The sequence below is a fragment of the Juglans regia genome, chromosome 10 (genome assembly GCF_001411555.2).
Source record: "Juglans regia cultivar Chandler chromosome 10, Walnut 2.0, whole genome shotgun sequence".
NCBI lineage: Eukaryota > Viridiplantae > Streptophyta > Magnoliopsida > Fagales > Juglandaceae > Juglans > Juglans regia.
Window position 1 is genome coordinate 22,768,222 of NC_049910.1, and position 21,547 is coordinate 22,789,768.

At 36.8% G+C, this 21,547-nt stretch overlaps 1 non-coding gene across 1 annotated transcript; it reads right to left on the reverse strand.

The window, feature by feature from the left end:
- Nucleotides 1-5,823: 5,823 nt before the first annotated feature.
- On the reverse strand, nucleotides 5,824-5,930 carry LOC118349785. The gene has a single exon (XR_004802700.1). It is a non-coding gene; the product is annotated as a small nucleolar RNA R71 (small nucleolar RNA).
- Nucleotides 5,931-21,547: the final 15,617 nt, after the last annotated feature.

The following is a 21,547-nucleotide window of genomic DNA, read 5'->3' on the forward strand; positions in this document are numbered from 1 at the left end:
TCACTGTGGTAGTCCCAACTACCATTCCCCCCGAATGGTAGATTTTGTTACAGGATCTGAAGGAGAATCGGGAATCGACCAACTGGAAATGGTCGACTAAGCGACGATGCGATGTAGGTGTTAATACAGTAGTTACCTCAGATTACTACTTGTATTTGTAGAGTTCAATCTCCATCACTCTTTTGATCACAACCATATGGATTAATATTGTGATCTCAGTTGTTTAGTATGTCATTATGTATGAAGTATGTTTTAAGTATTTGGGATATTTCGGTTTGGTGCATAGTATTGCTAAAAAGAAAAATTATCCGCTGCGAATATTGCATAATGCTAGATGCATGTTAGGAATATTGCATCTTATATGTCATGAACGGGGGCAGGTAACCTTGTGTTGCATGTCTCGACGCTTCAAATGTCCGTCCGATCCCAAGCGGAATTTGGGGGCGTCACAGGGTGGTATCAGAGCAATACGTCTCTGGGTTTAAATCCACATGTCCTTAGGAAATGCACCAAATATTAGGCTTGAAATTTTAGTCTTTACTAGGCTTGAATTTCTTGAAGTATAAGAGATAGTATGTGGCTGTAACACGTGTACTCGTGTGATTTAGGAAGTGACATGACTCGAGGTAGGATACCTCAAAACCCTGAGGGAGTTACAAATTAGGATAATCAGAATTCCCCGATGGATGGAGGATTAGCTGAAGCCGTACGTTTGCTGACTGACATGCTTAGACAACAGCAACATCAGCAAGCACATGTACCCAGACTCGAAGTCAGGGATTGTCTGTGTGAGAAGTTCTTGATCCATCGTTATCCAAACTTTTTCTGGTAATGAAGAGCCACTAAAAGCCGAGAAATGGATTATGGATCTCAAAAGGATAGACGAGATCTGTGGATGTACTGAGGACCAAAAGGTTCTATATGTTGTATACCTATTCTAAGGAGAAGCTGGAATATGGTGGGATACACAAAGGCAACTTCTAGTTAGGGAACTAGGAAGTTTGGATGCATTGTCTTGGGAGAGATTTAAGGAAGAGTTAACAACGGATTCTTCCCAGATTCTATCAAACAGCTAAAGGCGTAGGAGTTCGTGACTTTAACTCAAGGTAGTTTGACCGTAGAGCAGTACGCTGCTAAGTTTATGGTGTTAGGAAGGTTTGCACCACACTTGATTTCTACTCAAAGGATGCAGGCACGAAAGTTTCAAGCTGGACTTCAGCCATGGATCCATAGCCAAGTAGCTTGCCTAAGAATAAAGAATTACCAAGAGTTGGTAAATGTGGCCGCGATAGCAGAGGCTGAGCAGAGAGGTCTAGCTATCCAGATCAATACCGAGCAAAAGAGAACTTCATTGTCTGCTACTGAAGAAAATCTAGAAATGAAGAAGATATCTACTGGACCAGACAAGGGAAAAGGCATCGAGACTGGAACCTCAATACTAATCACGTACCCAATATGTGGGATGTCAGGAAAGAACCATGGAGGCAAGTGCAAACTTACCTTTGGACTCTGTTTTAGATGTGGCCAACCTGACCACTTCATCAGAAATTGTCCCAAAAGAGGCCGGAGAAATGGAACTGTTCCCATTGGAGATTCCAAACCAATGCCACGACCTCCAGTACTAGCTTAAGTGTATGCAGGTACTTCTAGAGACGCAGATGCTGACGCCCCAGGAACTAAAGGAGTTGGCGCCGTCACTGGTATTTTTTCTAAGACCTCTATATTGTTAAGCTTATCTAAGGTTGATTAGATTACAATTGATGGTACTAGTGCATTATTGATACTTTGGGTAAATTAAATCATTGAGGTTTATAACTTGTACGCAGTTTGATTCAAGCGAGGCCCTATTTTTAGTGATTGTGGTATTGTACGTTTAGTTCGTACTCTGAATTGTTACCAGGTGGTAAGAGTAACATTTTTCATTAAGAGTATTTCTATTCATACCAGTGTAGATATGGAATACCTTTTAGTAGTACGAGGAAGGATATTCAAGGTTGATGAATTAGTATCCCAAGTATTTGGAGTTTGTTTTGATTCGAAGGTTACAATGAAATTTGTGTTCGGAAGAGTACAGTGTGTGGGAGAAGCTTTGGCCTTAGTAGGATTCACTTATGATAATAGTTTTATCCAATCGCGAATAAATGGTTTCTGGCGAAGCACCGTGTTTGTGGAAACCTAGATTGCCCTTATATTGGAGACTTTTATATGGGGAGTAAAAGCTTGTCTTAAGGATTTACGTGAGCAGTAAGAACAAATTCTTTGGATTAGAGTCAGAATAAGAGGCAACTCATGATGGATAGAAGAGCTATGTTAATCATAAGAGAGAAACTCTTGAGTTGAGGTTAATAGCTGATCGTTTATCAAGGTACCACCTAGGAGGAGGAACGATTCGTGGTGATTATGAAGGAGTAAGCTAGTCCTAGGCAGATATAATTCCTTGAGGAAATAGAGAATGTGAATTCAGTTGTGTATGGATTTTAAATTCTTCCAAATTGAACTGCATGAATACTTGAAGTTTTAGATTTAGAGAGTATGTTTTAAGTATTTGGGATATTTCGGTTTGGTGCATAGTATTTGCTAAAAAGAAAAATTATCCGCTGCGAATATTGCATAATGCTAGATGCATGTTAGGAATATTGCATCTTATATGTCATGAACGGGGGCAGGTAACCTTGTGTTGCATGTCTCGACGCTTCAAATGTCCGTCCGATCCCAAGCGGAATTTGCGGGCGTCACAAAAACCATTTAGGGTTTTGGTTTCAACCAAGCTTTTGGGGTTTCAATTGGATTCCAATCATTTAGGGTTTTGCTAGGGTTGAAACCCTCTTTGGTCTGGCACAATTTGGTTGAACAGATGAAACACAACTTTGCTTAGGTGGCATGATCTCACACCTTGATTCCTTCACAAATCTATCTAATGGTTCTTCTTTGTGTCAAGTGTCTAATACCATTCACTAAGTGTGGCTAAAATCTTGCCAAGTGTCCAAATAAAACTTCTCTAACCTAATTTGGACATTCCACACTGTGATTTTGAAAACACTGCAATGGGTGCGCTTATCGAGGTTACTATTCACTCCAAAAAAATACATAATAAACTTAGTACTAAAAAATTCTAAATATTCATATTAACTTATAGTGAAAATCGTTTAACGAAATTCAACCCCGAAGTGCCCCTAAAAATAATTTCACAATTTTCAACAGACGTTTCGTCCGGAATTATGAAAATAAGTTATTGCGCCATAAAATCCTAAATAATCCTCTGAGTCTAATGGCGTAGACCATAATGCATTCTGACACTTCTAACTACCTCAAATAATTAAACTCATATTACTAGCACCATAGTGAGTGATAACACTGACTGTGTTGACAGACTAAAACCTATGCGATTGGTCGATTCGTGAAAACTTATCGGGTTTTCACGAGATTCCTAAAGTCAATAGAAATTCCACCAATGAATTTCTAGCAGGCTGTTACAGACACTGCCAGGTCGACGCCCAGCCCCTAGACCCGTCACAAGCCTCGCTACCCCACGGTGAGTTTTCGTCCTCTTTCACGCCGAGCTATCTCTCCATCCCTTTCTCTTTCTGCGTGAGGTCTCTTGCTCACCTCTCTCTCTCTCTCTCTCTCAGTGTCTCACCACCATGACCTTCTTCACCCTTGGCGGTGAGTTCCTCCCTTGGCGGTGAGTACCTAGCGCCCCTGTTCTTACGGTTTTTGCACCGAGACTGCGTGATACATTTCCAATCTACATAAACTTTTATTTTGCATAGTATTTGAAAATGAATTACAGTTTTACCCTTAGTTTTAGAATGTGTTCAAGTTGATATATTTTGGTCTGTTTTTACGTGGTTTATACGGGTGGTATAAGAAAAGTTTACATACAATAAATAGGATTTTCAAATTGTACTTTGGTAGCAAATTATTTTAGTAATTGTGAAACTTTATCTTAAACTTTTAAATTACGATTAAAGCTTTTTGTTTATTATTATTTAACAAAATTTTTACTTGTACTTACCTTAAATCGCTTAAGTATTTTAACATGTTATTAAGTAAAGGTTTATTTTAAGAGTAAACAATATTGGTGTAATGTTATTTCTATATTTTAGATATATTTTAGTCTTTTTAATAATAGTTATGGTTTATTTTAAAATATTTTAGGATAATTATATTACTTAGTATTAAGCTTCATAAGTTGTTTTCATTAGTAAATAGATCTGACTTTTAATTGTTTTAGTCATAGTATTAAATTAGCATTGATGATTTTAGAAAGTGATGATTGGTAATTTTAGGTTTTGAGGAATTAAATAGGTTATTTTATAAGCTTAGGATTAAATATCGAAAATACGTGATTAATTTGAAATTTATGACGATTACGTGATTATTTTATAGGTGACGATTAATTATTGTCCGACGTTTTTGAGGAATTTTCGAAAAAGCTAAGAAGTTCAGGTAAACGGGGTTCCTATGCTAAACTTTGCAATAAAATAAAATGTGCCGAGGTTATTTTTTTGAAAAATATACATATTTGATGTTGAAAAGAAATTTGAACTGCCTCAGTTATTTGTTCTGCATTACTCGTGAGATTCTGTTTAAGAAGAAATTATTTTCTATCATGACTGGTGTAGACATGAGCTTATTTTTGACATTCTGTTTCTGAACTTTGAAAAGAGAGCGAATATGAAATTTTGTGCATAAATTATGAGGTGATATGATTTTGTCCTGTTCTGAAGATTTTCTTGCTCTGATATGATCTGATGTGATTTCTGAAAACCTCTGGCATAACATTCTGTTTCTGTTTTTGTTCCGTTCTGACTTTACCACGGGTGTAAAACTGTGGCCTCTGTTCGGGTTGGTACCAACTTTTCTGTTTCTGGTGCACCCACTTTGGAAACAAACTAGTTTTCTGCGTGGTCTTTCCTATGTGCACACTCGGGGCTCCAAGAATGAATAAGGGGAAGATTCACATTCTGTTTCTGCTCGGTTAGCTACTGGGGTTTGCACAACCCTACCACAAGGGTTAAACATGGTATTTGTTCTGATATGATAAGATAAGATGTAATGTTTCAGTTTATGCTATGCCAAAGGGATTTTGATTATGAATATTTTCGAACTTTCTCTCTGATATTTTTGATAATATGTTCTGACGCTGCATTTTGAAAACATTATTCTGATTCTGCATTCTGAACTCTGTAACTGCTCATGTTTACACACTAGTATATGTCCTCTGCTTACTAAGTTGTTGATAACTCACCACTTATCTCCATATATTTTTCAGATATTTTTTATGGTTCAGCTGGAGAACAAGAGTAGAAAGTTTTAGCAGGTGTGATGATCAGAGTGAAATAAGTGCCCGAGGGTACAGGTGCTTATTTGAGAGTCGTAGTTAGTAAACCAAATTTATGTTTCAGATATTTTGATTTGATGAGTTAAGGATAATTTTGAGTTTTAGAGAGTTTTTAATTTATGTTATTGAGATTTTTCTTTATTGTCCCCATGGAGGAACTTAGATATTTGGATTGATTAAATTGATTAATATTTTATTGGATTTTTTGGATTTTATAGTTGTACTATTTAAGTTAATTTGAGGTATTAAGAGTTAACTCTCCAGACCTCCGGGAATGGGGCGATACAGTTTTGGAGATTTGTGACACAGTAAAGATTAATGGTGTTACTGAAGACACCATTAGACTGAGATTATTTCCTTTCTCTTTGAGGGACAAGGCAAGAGGTTGGCTACAATCTCTACAGCTGGGAAGCATCATTAGTTGGCAGGATATGGCTGAAAAGTTTCTTGCTAAATTCTTTCCACCTGTTAAAACAGACCAACTTAGGAGTGAGATTGGTCAATTCAAGCAAAATGATTTCGGGTCACTCTATGAAGCATGGGAAAGGTATAAAGATTTGATTCGACGCTGCCCTCAACATGATTGCCGAATTGGTTGCAAGCTCAGATGTTCTATAATGGGTTAAATGGGCAAACTCGAACCATAGTTGATGCCACTTTTGGTGGAACTTTGATGTCAAAGACAGCTGAAGGTGCTACTTATCTTTTGGAAGAGATGGCCTCAAACAACTATCAATGGCCAACTGAAAGAACTATGACTATGAAAGTTCTTGGGATTCACAAATTGGAGCCGTTAGCAGCCCTTTCAGTTCAAGTTGCTACTCTATCCCATCAGATTTCAGCTTTGACAACCCAAAAGATACCACAAAGTGCAAAATATGTTGCAGCTACAAGTATGATAGTTCCAAGCAATGAAAGGAGTCAAGAACAAGTTCAATACATTACACTATCGGAACTACAATTATTGTGGTAATCTTATGCCAAATTATTACCATCTAGGGCTTCAAAATCATGAGAATTTGTCTTATGGGAATACAAAAAATGTGTTGCAACCTCATCCAGGATTTGATAGTCAACCAAGCAAAAAAATATGTCACTTGAGGATGCCATGGTTTCCTTTGTTGAGGAGACAAATGCAAGGTTTAAAAAGACTGATTCAAGGTTGGACAACATCGAGACTCATTATAGTAACATGGGAGCTGCTATAAAGAATATTGAAGTACAAATTGGGCAACTAGCCACAACTATCAATGCCCAACAAAGAGAAACTTTTCCTAACAACATAGAAGTGAATCCAAGGGAACAATGCAAGGCCATCACACTTAGGAGTGGAAGAGAACTTGAGAGGTCACCATAAAAGGAAACAAATTCCACCCCTATAGCTGCAAACAATGGTCAAAGCAATAATAAAGTAGAAGAAAAGGAGATTGTGGATGATGCACTAAGAGAGACTGACATGCTTCCGGCAATTTCATTTCCTGACAATCCTCCTATTCTCTCTACTCCACTTCCTTATCCTCAACATTTTCAAAAACAAAAGTTAGATAAGCAATTTTCTAAGTTTATGGATATCTTAAAGAAAATTCACATAGATATTCCTTTTGCAGATGCCTGGGAACAAATGCCAAATTATGTCAAATTCTTGAAGGACATCATCTCTAAAAAGAGAAGGTTGGAGAAGTTTGAAACAGTGAAACTTTCTGAATAATGCAGTGCTATTCTTCAAAAGAAATTACCTCAAAAGTTAAAAGATCCAGGGAGTTTCACTTTGCCTTGCACTATTGGAAATTTATTTTTTAATAAAGTTTTATGTGATCTTGGTGCTAGCATTAATCTTATGCCACTTTCTGTTTGCAGAAAATTGGGACTTGGAGAGATAAAACAAACATTCATTTCTTTGCAACTAGCAGATCGATCCATCAAGTATTCACGTGGAGCCATAGAAGACGTATTGGTAAAGGTGGATAAATTTATTTTTATTTTTCCTGCTGATTTTGTGGTGTTGGATATGAAGGAAGATGAAAAAGTCCCACTAATTCTTGGCAACGGAAAGGGCTTTAAATTATGTTCAAAAGGGTGAGTTAACATTGAGAGTGAACAAGGAAGATGTTATGTTCAACATCTACCAAGCCATGAGAATTCTAGAAGAGGCAAGCACTTGTTTTAGGGTAGATGTAATTAAGCAATGTGTAGAAGAAGCCTTTCAAGAAGATGCACCACCTGATCACCTAGAACAAGTCTTGCAGCATGATACATCACTTAGCAATGAAGTGGAGAGGAATTCTGCACTTATTCCTCTTGGAGATCCTGATTGAGGAAGATTGAAAAGTCTGACTATAGACTTTAAAATAAGCGCTTATGGGAGGCAGCCTGTGATACCCCATATGATATGGATAAGGGTAGGTGGTGTATGAGATCCCACATTGCTTGGGAAGGAGAAGTTCTTGCTCTTTATAAGGTTCCAATGGGGCTCCAATTGTATCGTTGACTAGTCCTTTTGGAGTATAGGCCATGTGGTTTGGGACTTCCATTGGGGCGTTACAAATGGTATCAGAGACTATCCCAGCGATAAATGTGGGACTTCAGCTATGCTACCTACAATGGACAGGCCCGACAAGGACGTCGGGAATTTAAGGGGGGTAGATTGTGATACCCCATATGATATGAATAAGGTGGTGTATGGGATCCCACATTGCTTGGGAAAGAGAAGTTCTTGCTCTTTATAATGTTCCAATAGGGCTCCAATTGTATCATTGACTAGTCCTTTTGGAGTATAGGCCATGTGGTTTGGGCCTTCCATTGGGGCGTTACAAATGGTATCAGAGACTATCCCAACCAGAAATGTGGGACTTGAGCCATGCCACCTACAATGGACAGGCCCGACGAGGACGTTGGGAATTTAAGGGGGGTAGATTGTGATACCCCATATGATATGGATAAGGGTAGGTGGTGTATGGGATCCTACATTGCTTGGGAAGGAGAAGTTCTTGCTCTTTATAAGGTTCCAATGGGGCTCCAATTGTATCATTGACTAGTCCTTTTGAAGTATAGGCCATGTGGTTTGGGCCTTCCATTAGGGCGTTACACAGCCCATAGAACATTCTTTTATTTTTTTATTTTTATTTTTTTGAATAATTTGGATTTTGATGCAGGTTTATTTAGTATGAATAAAGAGCTGAAAATTACAAACTACGGCTGATCACCATGAAACTAGGGAAGTTCTTTTCTTTTCTTCAATCTTTCTCATTTTTGCATTACAATGAGGACATTGTTCAGTTTAAGTTTGGGGGTCTAAACTCCTATAGTCATTTGGTCTTCTTGTTTGCTATTTATTTTTTTATGATTTTATAAGTCTTGAGTTGTTGGATTCTCTTTCCAAGCATGTATTTGAGTATGATTGAATTCTCTATGACTCTGAAGTTTGTGATTGAGGATAGGATTGAGAAAAATTTTCAAAAATTTCTTTTATGTCAGGTTGAGTTTTGTGGATACTTTGATTTAAATCTTTGACCTTGAACAAAATTGAGCACATAGTTATTTTTTTCATCATTGCATGATGTATTCCCATAGTCAACCCCTTTGAGCCTTATTTTACATAAGCATTTATTTGTTTTTTTTAACTACATAAACCATTCTCGTTCTAAGCCTGAAAGACCATGAATTTATCTTTATAGTTTGAGATAATACTTTATTGGAAATCTACATTTAAAGAGAAAGTTAGTTCAAAGGAAATTACGCTTTATGTGATCAAAGCATGTGAAAAAAAAAAGGTGAACGAAGAAAGAAGAAGAAAAAAAAGGGTTGAAGTGGTTGAAGATTTGAAAAGGCTACAAGAATTGAAGTGGCTAAACGAAAAATATGGGAGGCTGAAAAAAAAAAAAAGTATTATTGCTGGGTTTGTCTTTTGCTCAAAGGTGATTTATCCATCATGACAGAAAAAATAGAGAAAACTTAAAAAGTGATGTGCAAATCACTTCAGATTTTGTTAATGGTGTACTTGGTATTACTTCATTGATTACAACAACAATATTGTCATTAGTATGAGCATATAGTCGAGAAATAGTTATGGTTTGAATCATGTGGATATCTCTTTTATTGTTCTTTCCACCAAGTCTTTTCCCAGTTTGCATTGATTTTCCATATCTATTTCTTTCCTAGCCCTCACTTTGTGGCTTGTCATTACAACATGATTAAAGACCTTCTGATCTCTGATTTTTGTTTGACTACATTAGTGGAGAGGATTTCTGAAAATTGGACTTATGGGGTTAAGTTTTGAGAGAATTCTTCAGGTTTTAGTTGTTCTACTTTTATCTGAGTTTGCAAGTGTGGTTTGGAGTTGAATTGGGTATATCACACACACACACACACTCAAGGTCTTAGCTTTAGGTTGAAATAAATGCTTAACTCTTGCTTGACAAATTGCTAAATTGTTTATTGATTTTCTTTTTATCTTTGATGTTAAAAGAGCAAGACACTAGAGATTAAATCTAATTCAGATCTTGGCTTGGTGAATGATGAAACTTCTATATGGGGTCAAGTTGATAGTCTATAGTGGTCTTTTATTTTTACTTTTTTTTTCTTTTTTTTATAGGACAAACAAAGTTTTAAGTTTGGGGGTGTTTGATGACTTGCATAATTTCTTATATTTTATCACTTATTAACTTTAAAGTTTAGTCTAAATACCCTATTATTGGACTAAAATGCTAAAATATTAATAGAAATCTTTGGAATTAATGTGTATTCTTGAATTGAGCATCTATTTACTTTGGGATACTCCTGAGTAAATTTTTATGTTTAATTTCGGAGTTTGTAAAAGTGCAAGTTCAAACCCATTCGAATTCAAAGGACTTTCAAGTGGGCAAGACGTTGGAACAACCTAAAAGCTTTCAATGAGCATAGGATTCTTGAAATAAGGATAATGATGGAGTTTGGGAGTAATTCGGATCAGAGTCCAAAATGCGCTACAGATAGCATGGACACACTTTAGTATTTTAATCATAACTTTCTGTTCCAATATTGGATTGATGCGATTCTTGATGATTTGGAAATCTATCTTAAAGGGCTACAAAGTTGTCTCTAATAATATTTTCCAAATACAAAATCCTGAAGCACTTAAGTGGCTGCCAAGTTGAGTCCTACAATTTAGGCAATTTTGTGTGCGGGAATATGAAGACATTAGGGTTTCTTTCCTACCCTATTTAAGCATATCATTAACACGAAATTTGGGGAGTTTTTTAGAGAGGCATTTCTTTGGAGTTTTTCATTTCAGATGCTGCGGCTTGTGAGGGACGAAACTGCGGATTGTGAGAAGTATTTTCAGTGTTCATTTTCTTTGGTTCTTCTCTCAGAAAAATTATGTTGAATTCATTCATGTTGAATTTAATTTTTAACATGAACTAAAATATCTTTATTTTAGAAAAATGATGTAATCTAGTTCCAAACTATGTTTGTTTTTCTGTGTTAAATTGAAATAATTATCTTCTATGTTTGTCTGATTTATTCTGAGCTTTTTGCTTCTAATTAACTGTCTATTAATTAGATGATTTTAATCTTGTGATTTGCTGTCGGAAGAGGGAATTATAGGATAGATCAGAGATATTTTGGCATAGGTAATTATAGAGATCCAAAGACTTGTATGAACCTATGTAGTATTAAAATTATTGATCTTATTGCTTTCTTACTTTATTAATTTTCATACTCTTGTGTAAAATAATGAACAAGAATAATTTCCAATTGCTTATCGAAAGAGATTTTTGGATGTTTGTGGAGATTTGCTAACAAGCAGAGAGAATTAAATTCAATTAGTTAGATGAGTAAAGCATAGTAAGGGATTAGGTGAAATCGATTTCCTAGAATAGAGAAAATTTAGATCATGCTAAAAATAAAATTTAACGTAAACGAATTCACCATAATTTTTCTGAGATAAGAATAGAAGAAAATGAACACTGAAAATGCTCCTTACAGTCTGCAGTGTCATCCCTCGCAAGCCGCAACTTCTGAAATAAAAAACTCCACAGAAATTCCCTTCTGAAAAACTCATCAATTTCGTGCTAATGATATGCTTAAATAGGGTAGGAAAGAAACCCTAATGTTTTCATATTCCCGCACACAAAATCACCTAAATTTTAGGACTCAACTTGGTAGCCATGTACGTGTTTTAGGAGTTCGAATTTGGAAAACCTTATTATAGACAATTTTGTAGCCCTTTAAGATAGTTTTCCAACACATCAGGAATCACATCAATCCCATATTGGAGCGGACTAGTATGATTAAAATACTAAAGTATATCCATGCTGTCTGTTAGCGCGTTTTGGACTCTAATCCGAATTACTCTCAAACCACATCATTATCCTTATTTGAATAATCCTAAACTCATTGAAAGCTCTTAGGTTGTTCCAACGTCTTGCCCACTTGAAAGTGCTTTGAATTTGAATTATATTATTAGTAATATTATTTTTCGAAAATATGAATTTTTGAAGTGATTTGTAAGTGCAAAATTTTATTTTATTTTGAACCCATGCATTATATGAATATTTCCCAAAATACCCATGGTTATACGTTGGGCTTGGTTTTTTTTTAATTTACTATGTGAAGGCTTGGTTTTAAGTATAAATATTGTTATAGAAGATAATTAGGGTTTTAAAGTATATTACTTTTATTATATTATATTATATAGTATTAAATTTTATACTTTGATTTCAATAGTAAATAAGTTAAAATTTAATATCTTAGTCGAAGATATTAAGCGGATATTGAGGAATTTGGGAAGTGATGGTATTTTTGGGGTTATGAGAATTTTCGGTCTTGAGGTATTAAAATAGGTAATTCTAGTGTAATAACATTTTTCAAATAATTTTGTTGGTACACCTGGGGATCAAGACTAGAAATCATGTATAAGGGTATGTGAGCATAGTGGAATAAGTACAAAGAGAATACTTTGGTTATCTAAGCATTTTATTCAATAATTTTGTTTTGCTTTGTCGATTGGGTATTTTTGGAAGGTTGAGGTTTATTTTGAGACTTACTAGTGTTCATAATTAATTATTTTGGGAGTAGGAGTTTGATGGTCATCAAGATAGACCTAGTCTTAAAAATCATTTGCAAGTTCCAAATGGGCTAATTTCAAGGTCAAGAGCTAAGAAGATCAATGAGGCATACAAGGATTGGTGCAATCCACTTGGAACGAGTCTAGCAAGAGCCAAAGATTCAAGATGGGCTTGAAGGAGAAGATCCAGTTTTGATTCATTTGATACAAGCTATGGAAGAGGGCAACAACATGACTTAAACGCTTTGGACACTTGATGTAATACCCGAGTCCTACTACGTAGGTCCTTACGTCATTTTATTAATTCCTTAAGTTAAATATTTTGAGATAAAGATTTTTATTACTTTCAATTATTTTATTTTGAGATGAATATGCTTTATTTTAAAAATATGATTTATTAAAATAAAACAAGGGTATTATTTTTAAGACTTTGAAATATTTTCCCTTAAGCCCTTTAATTTTATTTATTTAGGAAATGGCCCAATTATTCTCTACCATTGGATTGGTAGGTGAAAAGTATCTTTGAGGTGGATAGATCTCTACCAACCACTTGCTTCCTTGTTATGGAAGGAGGAAACACAGACCAAAAAAGTCCTTGTCCCTCCTCAAGCTTACGGTGAAAGCCATACAAAAGGAGAGAAGAAAAAGACAAAACTAATCCTAAAGCATCCTATTCCTACCCGTCGGTCAACACCTAAGAATGGAATAAAATCTCATCTTCCTTTCTAAGATAAGCAACTAAATCCCTTTGACTTTTCTTCTCCTTGAAACCGTAGCTTCCTCAATAAGACAATTAAATTTCTTTTTCTCCCTTATACGCCAGCTTACACGAGAAGGAACAAATCCTTTTCCTCTTGAATCCACCGACGTCTAGAACAAGGAAAGGAAGAAAATTCTTCCAGCCCTCACCGTGTGAGTACAAACCCTTCTCTCCCAATCCATTTCTCTTCCAATCTCAAGCCAAGCTTCCATTTTTCCTCCTTCTCAAGAGGGAAATAGTAAGTTAAGAGCATCCTCAACCCTCTCCCTTGTGTATTTCAAAACTTAGTCATAGTTTAATGAAGTGGGTTTCTCTTGTTAATTATTGATGTTCGGTTTTGGACTTCCAGCTAAGGGTTTCGTGTACCCTCTGTTTCCTAAGCTGAATCTACCTTCCTCTTCACCATTTTCATATTTTGGGAAGGATTTACCCAAAGGTAAAAACCTTAACTTGACCCACTCGGTTTTAGTTGATTTTAGAAACCCATTGAGTTGTTTTAGTGTAATGAACCCAGTTAAAGGAATAATAACATAGACAATAAAAGAGAATCAAAAACAAAGAAGATGATGATAATGGCTACGGCTTTGGGTATTCTAGGTCCCCAATTCCTCCCAAATGAAAATACAAACTGTTTCAAAGATAATTTCCAGCTCCTTCTCGGTTCCATTTCTGGCTTACATATGGAGGTAGCCCATGACTAGCAGAACTATTGAAAATGCAACACGTGGAATGTAAATAGAATGTAAATAACAGATTGCAACTCTTATTATTCTAAACAACAAGATACAGACGACTTGTAGTTTAGCTACCTTTCTTGGCCTTCAAAACAGTGCGGTTGTTCAATTGGGGATCATAACAAATTCCCTCCCTTTAAAGAACCTTGTCCTCAAGGTTGTGATATTGATGCAACTCTCCTGGCAATGTCTGAAAGATAACCCAAATAGTGACTGGAAGCTTATCCCGTTCTTGCTATTGGCTAAAACAACATATATAGCAACATGAGAATTGAAGATAATTGCTGAACCACCCTTTTTGTATCCCTTGGCAGCAACCGTCTTTGCAACACTTGATCCACATCCATTAAATGACCAACCATGGTATGACCACTGCAAGTTGCCACCTTCATCAATCCGTCCTTCTACAAATACCTTGGTCCCAAGTGTCGAGAAAACAAAAGTTAACCTGGCACACAACCTTTCTTCCACATCCTTTCCCTTTCCTCTATCAAATGGCCACAAGATTTGTTTCTTTATGCAATGGTACTTCCAGATTTTTAGCAGATTTATTCCTTCCCACCTCAAAACATCCCTAAGTGTCAATATTGGAAACGATTGAGGTGCACTAATCATTGTTCCAACCACTTGTAACCCAGAGCTTGCTTCAGCTTCAATATCAACACAACTCATCGTGTGAAGATCTTCCCCATCCTGAAGCACACCACTGGTTGAAGAATTAACATCTGGTGTTTGCTGGTTCTCATCATAGAATGAAGACCTCGCAGCGGCTTCTAGCTCAAGAAGGGTCGCTAGTGGAGCACTCCTTGATACATCAATGTCTGAAAATAGTTTCTCCATCCAATCCTTCGAGAAACACATTCTCTCTTCCAACAGAGTTCGGCTTTTTATTTTCAACATCTTCTTTGGAACAGCTGGAGGTAGATATTTTGAAGGAAATGCCTTCTTGACTTCAGAAAAAAACTTTAAAAAATCGTTAAATCTTCTTAATATCCCTCGGATAGTGGTGATCCCTTCTGGCGATTGTATACCAACTTCAATCCTGTAAAACACCACAGGATTTGAACCTCTTGATTCGGAGAGGAAAATCCAAGAAGGAATTGAGATGTAGTAACTCCAACCAGTATGGAAATCAAGTGGCTAGATAGTGACGGCCATCCTGAAGCAATATTCTTGATAGCAGTCTCGGATGAGAGAACATATCCTCTGCTTGCTTTTGAGGCAACATTGTCGCCATTTATATCCAAACGCAATGTCTAAATCCCAGTAGATCTTGGCTCGTGGCATACTCAACAGAAAAATGGTTGAATGTTAAGCCGTTGTTGGTGGCAGTGGGAGGTGGCGCGGCAAGGTCGACGAGGATGGAGTTGTGGTTTAGCCTTTTGGTTGCATTCTCATGACCTTCTAAAGTGGAGACACCATCGTAATCACCGTTAACATTTCTCCAAATGGAAGTGGTGGCATCGAAGCTCGCGGTGGCCAATAGTTTTTCTCTTTTTTCTTTTTCTTCCACAAACTAACTTAAGGTTCTCGTTCTCTTGAAGAGGGTTCGGGCTTCACACCCTTTTCTAAGGTCTTATCTTTGTCTCGGTTGTTACGTCGTTTGAATTCTGCAATAAACTCAAGTATACTAGAGATCTACCGGTCGATGGCCTCAAGTCGCTCCTGGATGGAGGGCTCAAGCCGACTTACAACCATCTTAGGCACAATCCTCTCTGTAGGAGAAGGTGCCATTCTTTTCCTCTTGGTCATAGTCGTTGTTTACTACACCTATGACAACTTCTACCATTCTGGTTAGGGAATGGTAGTGGAAACTATCATAATGAGATTAGAAGAAATCTCAGCAAGTAATCACACAACATACCACATTTAACACAAGCATATAAGAGGTATATCATGAAATGCGTGCATGGACATGTACTTGACTTATGCACTTGTTCAGAACTTGACTTGTAACAAAACTTAACTTTTCAGAAAAAAAAAAAACTTATGAACTTTTCTTAATCACATGATCTTAATCAAAACTTGCCTTAACAGAACATATCACAAGATTTGCATCGAGTGATCCTTATCACATAAGCTCTTATTTTTGTTCAGAGGTTGGACACAACATGGTTTCCCTTAACACCGCGTGTTCTTGCTAGTTACCACACCATCAACGGTCTGTACATCATGATGAATATGTCATAAAATGATATTCATATTAACTCGACCTTACTTCATCGGGTTACATGCCTTATGCACCCACTAGCGTTAGGCGCTTCCTCACTCCGGCATCCTTTGAAAAGAATTCATTCGAGGCTCGTCGACAATACTTTGTTGACCCAGGGGTTACCACTCTATTCTTAAGCACTACAGAGTGGACCGAGAAGTTCCACTAGGACATTCCCCCACCCTAGCACTTAGGGCTGTGATAAAAATTTTAAACCATTTTCTTTGAAAACACTTCATTTGAAAATACTTTTTTTGAAAAAACTTTCTTTGAAAACATTTTCCCCCAAATGCATTTGATATGAGACTTATAACATGCATACTTATACTTGACATATGACATGTAAAATGCTATGCATGAAATAACCAAGCATAACATGTTCATTTCATAGCATGATAACATAAACCACATTAGATATCAAAACACATACATGGAATCATGAGACCTTGCTTAGGCCGAAACATATAGGCACTAAATCATGAAGAATCGTCACTTAAACATCTTCCCAACTTCAAGCATATAATATAGAAATCAAAGCATAGTGACACAAAACATGAAATCATAGGTTTTAACTAAGGTCTAAAACTTCCAAGGCATATTCAAACCGAAATATCATGTTGCATAAACCATCAACCTTAATCAAGTGAAAACCAAAACTCATAGGTGTATTTCATGGCATTTTCATCACAAATATGAAGCATATAATTCCGACCATAGATTAACTCAAGATAATATTAGCATATTCACACAAACAATCAAGAGATGGCAAACAAAGCAAACACAACAATGAAAGGATTTACACAAATATATGAAAGTATTAACCAAGAGTAAGTTGAGTGTATACTTAAAAAATTCTGCGTAAAGAAATACTAGCAAATTGTAAATTTGAACATACTACATTAGAAAGTGTAACTAAAAATCCTATTTCGTATTCTTGAGTGTGTGAGGATTTCTAGGGCATCACTTGATCTTAAACCATTCCGCTTCTAGGGTTTTAGGGTTAAAACCTATTCATTTCACTCATGAAGTAAAACAAAGCCAATGTAAAATAAAAATACATGTGGTGGTCGAAAACATGGAGGATGAACTCCCCCCCATTATTCGGCTTCAAGGGTTTCTTAAAAACCCTAAATCATTTTCCAAGAAATCGGGTAGAAAGTGTGTGTGTTCTGGTTGAGAAAGTGACATGTGTGTGGAAAACTTAGAGAAAACATATCCTTACCTTGTCTATCCTTGATGATGCCGAAATCCTCTCTCTTGAAAGGATCCTCCTTGTTTGGTTGGAAAGAAAATACGGGAAAGTGAGAGAACCTTCAAATGAACATGTGAGAATTGTGTGGAGAGAGTGAGAGTTCATGCAAATTCTGAAAAATGGCGAGGGAAAAACCCATAGGCATGTACCCCTTCCTTTTTATAATAGACTCCTCACTTCCCTTTTTAGTTGCTTCCAAAATCCTTCCATGGATGACAAGTGGCATAGGTTTCTTCTTCCCCTTTCTCTATTGCCGAGAATGACTCTTAGAATTCCCCACTTGGATTGCATTGGGAAGGGACATCTTGGGGGTGGCGTGTCGGGTTTCTCCTTCCTTGGTCGAAATCCCCTTCTTTCCCATTTACGTCTTTCCTTTCCTTAAGCAAGTGAATATCTCTTTAAGGGTATCTCATGCCTCTTCCTTTTCCCAACAAGTAACCTTTGGCATGGATGACAAGTGGGATTGGGCATGTACCATAGCTCTAGCCTTCCCCTCCTTCTTCCTTTTCCCAAGTTGATGCTTCATCTTCCCAGTGCTCCTTCCCTAGGTGACTTTTCATGTGCCATTGGTCTAAAAATAATCTAAGTGACAAGTGACAAGTGAATGGGGTGCTTGGAAGTGTGTTAGCCGAAACCCTAAGTGTATATTTGTCCTTGAAACAAAAGTCACTTCATCTATTCTTCTAGAAGCTTAGTGCATGCTTGACACTTGGCAAGAACTGACCAAATTTGAAATCCTTTGTACCCCCCTTCGGTTTCCCATGTCGATTTTCTAGAAAAGCTCTATTGCTCTTCCCTAGACTTCCCTTCCCAAGAAATCTACCTTGGAACTCGAATTTTGGGAAAGACAAGGGTCTTGGTGCGTGGGAAGATGGGCTAGCCGAAAATCCCTTAGTCTTCCTAGGTTCCTTTTGTCCCTTGATTCATCTAGAAGGTTTCTAGCAAGTTGACAAGTGGCAATGCCTCTAGGGTAGGCGTGCAAGCCTCTTCTTGGTGCTTTCCTACACTTCTCTCTCCCCCTTATCCCACTAACAAGTCTAGATTCCTAGTGTAACACTTACATGACACATGGCACTAGTGACTAAGATTTGGGTAAGGGGCCTAAAGCCATTGGGCCTAGGTTTCTAAATAGAGCCAAAAATTACAAGGTAATCTAAGGTCACTCTCCTCTTGGGCTCAAGTTCTAAATCAAAGACTCTAAGGCCTTTCAAAGTAACTAAGGCTCCTAAAATGCTATGGCAACCTAGAATGAATTTTATGGGCCATGTCTAGACAAACTCGGGTCATCACAGATTTTCCCACCCAAAACCAAAACCGAAGCTCAAATCTACCAAGTGAAAACCACTTGAATTCACCGGTTTGCATGGGTGGTTTGCTTGACTTTTTGTCATCTGAACCATCCCCCACAACCTGGACACCTCTATAGGACCATTCTAGCCATAGTAAGGTGGAAATCATGGTGGTTTTAAGCCACTATTGCCCCAGCACAAGGTGACATAAGCCCATGGAAGCAACCTCGAAAAATTTCAGACTTGTGCACCGTCCACTTCACTCAATCACATTGCACCAAAGCCAACGTCTCCTCCCCTCTTGAAGCCTATAAATACCTTCCTAACTTCTTCATTTCCTCCACACCTCAGCTCCAAGCTTCCTCTTGAGTATTGAGAGTACTTCTCCCCTTTAGAGTGCAATAGAGTGAAACCGAGTGAGTTTTGGTGAGTTCTTGAGTGTTCTTGAGCAAGGTTGTCTTGAGTGCTTAGAAGGCCATGAAATTTGTAAGTCTTCTTGCTCTTGATCTTAGTTTTCATGTCAAACTTTTTTTTCAAGTGTTGGTATGAGTTTTGGTTGAGTTCTGAGAAGATTATCATGCTTAGTTCAAAACCGGGTCATTGAAGGATGGTTTGTATGTTTAAATGATTTTAAGTGAAAATTTAGTTATGACATGTCTCAATTATGATTTGATATGATTTATCATTGTCTTAGAATAATTATGAAAGGTTTAATTCTTGATTAAAAGCATGCCATGATAGGCTTTAAATCTGTATTGTTTTGATCATCAAGCATGTATCGTTTTTGAATAAATTGGAGATTAAGGATTTCTTAGCCATGATTAAGTGTTGGGATGAGCTTGATTATACACGAATTAGCCTTCATAGGGATCAATAGTTGAAGACACACTTAGGCATCAACTAGAGTGCATGCCACGGGTTGGGACTGTTTGAGCAAGTTTCACTTTGTTTTTTATAACTCTAATGGTATATATGGTTTTAGAATGCCAAAAATATGAAGTCCATGAAGTTTCGTTAAATTTGGAGTTCTTTTGCAATTAGTGAAAAATTAGGGCCTTAGCGGCAATTTTTAAAAGACTAGGGGTATTTTTGTAATTACCAATTTTTGAAGCCTTTGTTTATGAACCTCATCCATAGTATTATTAATCCTAACTTAGTACGCACTTGATTTCAGCAACCATGACATTTTCTCAAATTACTCAGGAAGTTTGTAGGTTGGCCTCTAACTTATACCTTGATAGATTATTCATAAATTATTGATAAATATTTCATTCATATTTCAATTATCATTTTTTAGCATAAAAAATCATATTATATGATACATTGAGTGCATATTTACATGACATGTGATATTTTTCAACATTTTTGCATATTGCATCTATAAATGTCAGTTTTGCATGAAAGCTCTACATATGCACATGTCTTGAAAAATATTTTTTAAGCATAGTATGAAAATAACTTTTGTCACGACCCCAAAGGCTAGGATGAGAAATTATCCTAGTGGAACTCCTCTGTCCACTCTAGAGTGTTTAAGAATGGAGTGGTAACTTCTAGGTTGACAAAAAACAGTTAACATGCTTCAAATTGGTTCTTTTTAAAGAACAATGGGTCGAAGTTAATATGTTATGACACCTAATGTCGGTAGGTGTACACGTTATGATGTTATGTTATATTTATCAATGCATTGAGAATGAGTATATAGACAACATAGTCTTAAAATGAGTTGTACTACGGACACTGGCAGACATTCATAGTGCATATGGAGAACTGTGATGTTACCACACGTTATGATGTTATATGAATTTTTAATAATTTTTATGGAAGTAAAAATGTTCATTGAATGAAAACGTGTGTCTCCATTTCTCTGAAAATGTTAAGGAAACTGGATGAGAGACATGATTTTTTTGCATTTCATGTATTGCATATTTATCATTATTCATGCTTAATTTATCTCTATGCACGTTGGTTGTTTAACTTACTGAGATTTTGAGTAAATCTCATCCCTTGTGGGATGAGTAGAATGATAGAAATTGTGTTAGGTCTCAGGGAGGGCGAGGTAGATGGAGCGTTGGATCCGATTGATTGAGGAGATGCCAGACCTTGAGAGGAGATTGGATTTAATCCTGATGTTTATAGCACAAGCCTTTCATGCTTTAGAATGCATAAAGCGGATGATTGGACTTTAACCCTTAGTTGTACTGAGATTATGTTACATTTGGTACTTTGAACTTGATTTATAACTAATGAATTGTGATGTTTTTAGTTATTATGGCATAAGTTATACTTTCACATTTATTTCCGTTGCGATTATTGCATACTTCTAGTTGCATACTCGGATGCATTGCATAATAACTGTCACGTACGAGAGTATGTAATCATGTGTTGTATGTCCCGACGCTCTAAGTCTCCGTTCTATCCCAAGCGGAGGTTGGGGGCATCACAAATTTATTTTAGAAAATTATAGCAAGAAAAGGTAAGATCTACAAAAATAAATTGTGTGATTTTGGGGTTGTTACAAGCTTGATTTCTGGCTAATTCTTTGTCGCTTGATCTTTGGCTTGATGTGTGGTGTCATCTGTTATAGTATGAATGTATTGGATGTTTATATCCAGTTAGAGAAAAGTTGCCGTTATGCATTTGGCAAATTGTAATGAGTTTTTAACCAATCTTTGGAATTGGGACAAGCCATTGACTTCCTCTGATAAAAGTTGTGCTCAAGGGCTGTACTTCATCGTCAGAAAGAATCTTTCCAAATTTACGATTGGAGGCACTTGACCCTGGGCCCGTGCATTGGAAGTGCTTCACCGGTGACAGATCGGAGTTGGGGTTGGATCCAAAGGGTTGCTAGGAGGTCAAGGATGATGTGGTGAGAAGATGGTGGCTGGAGGCGGTGCGATGGCAGCGCAAGGAG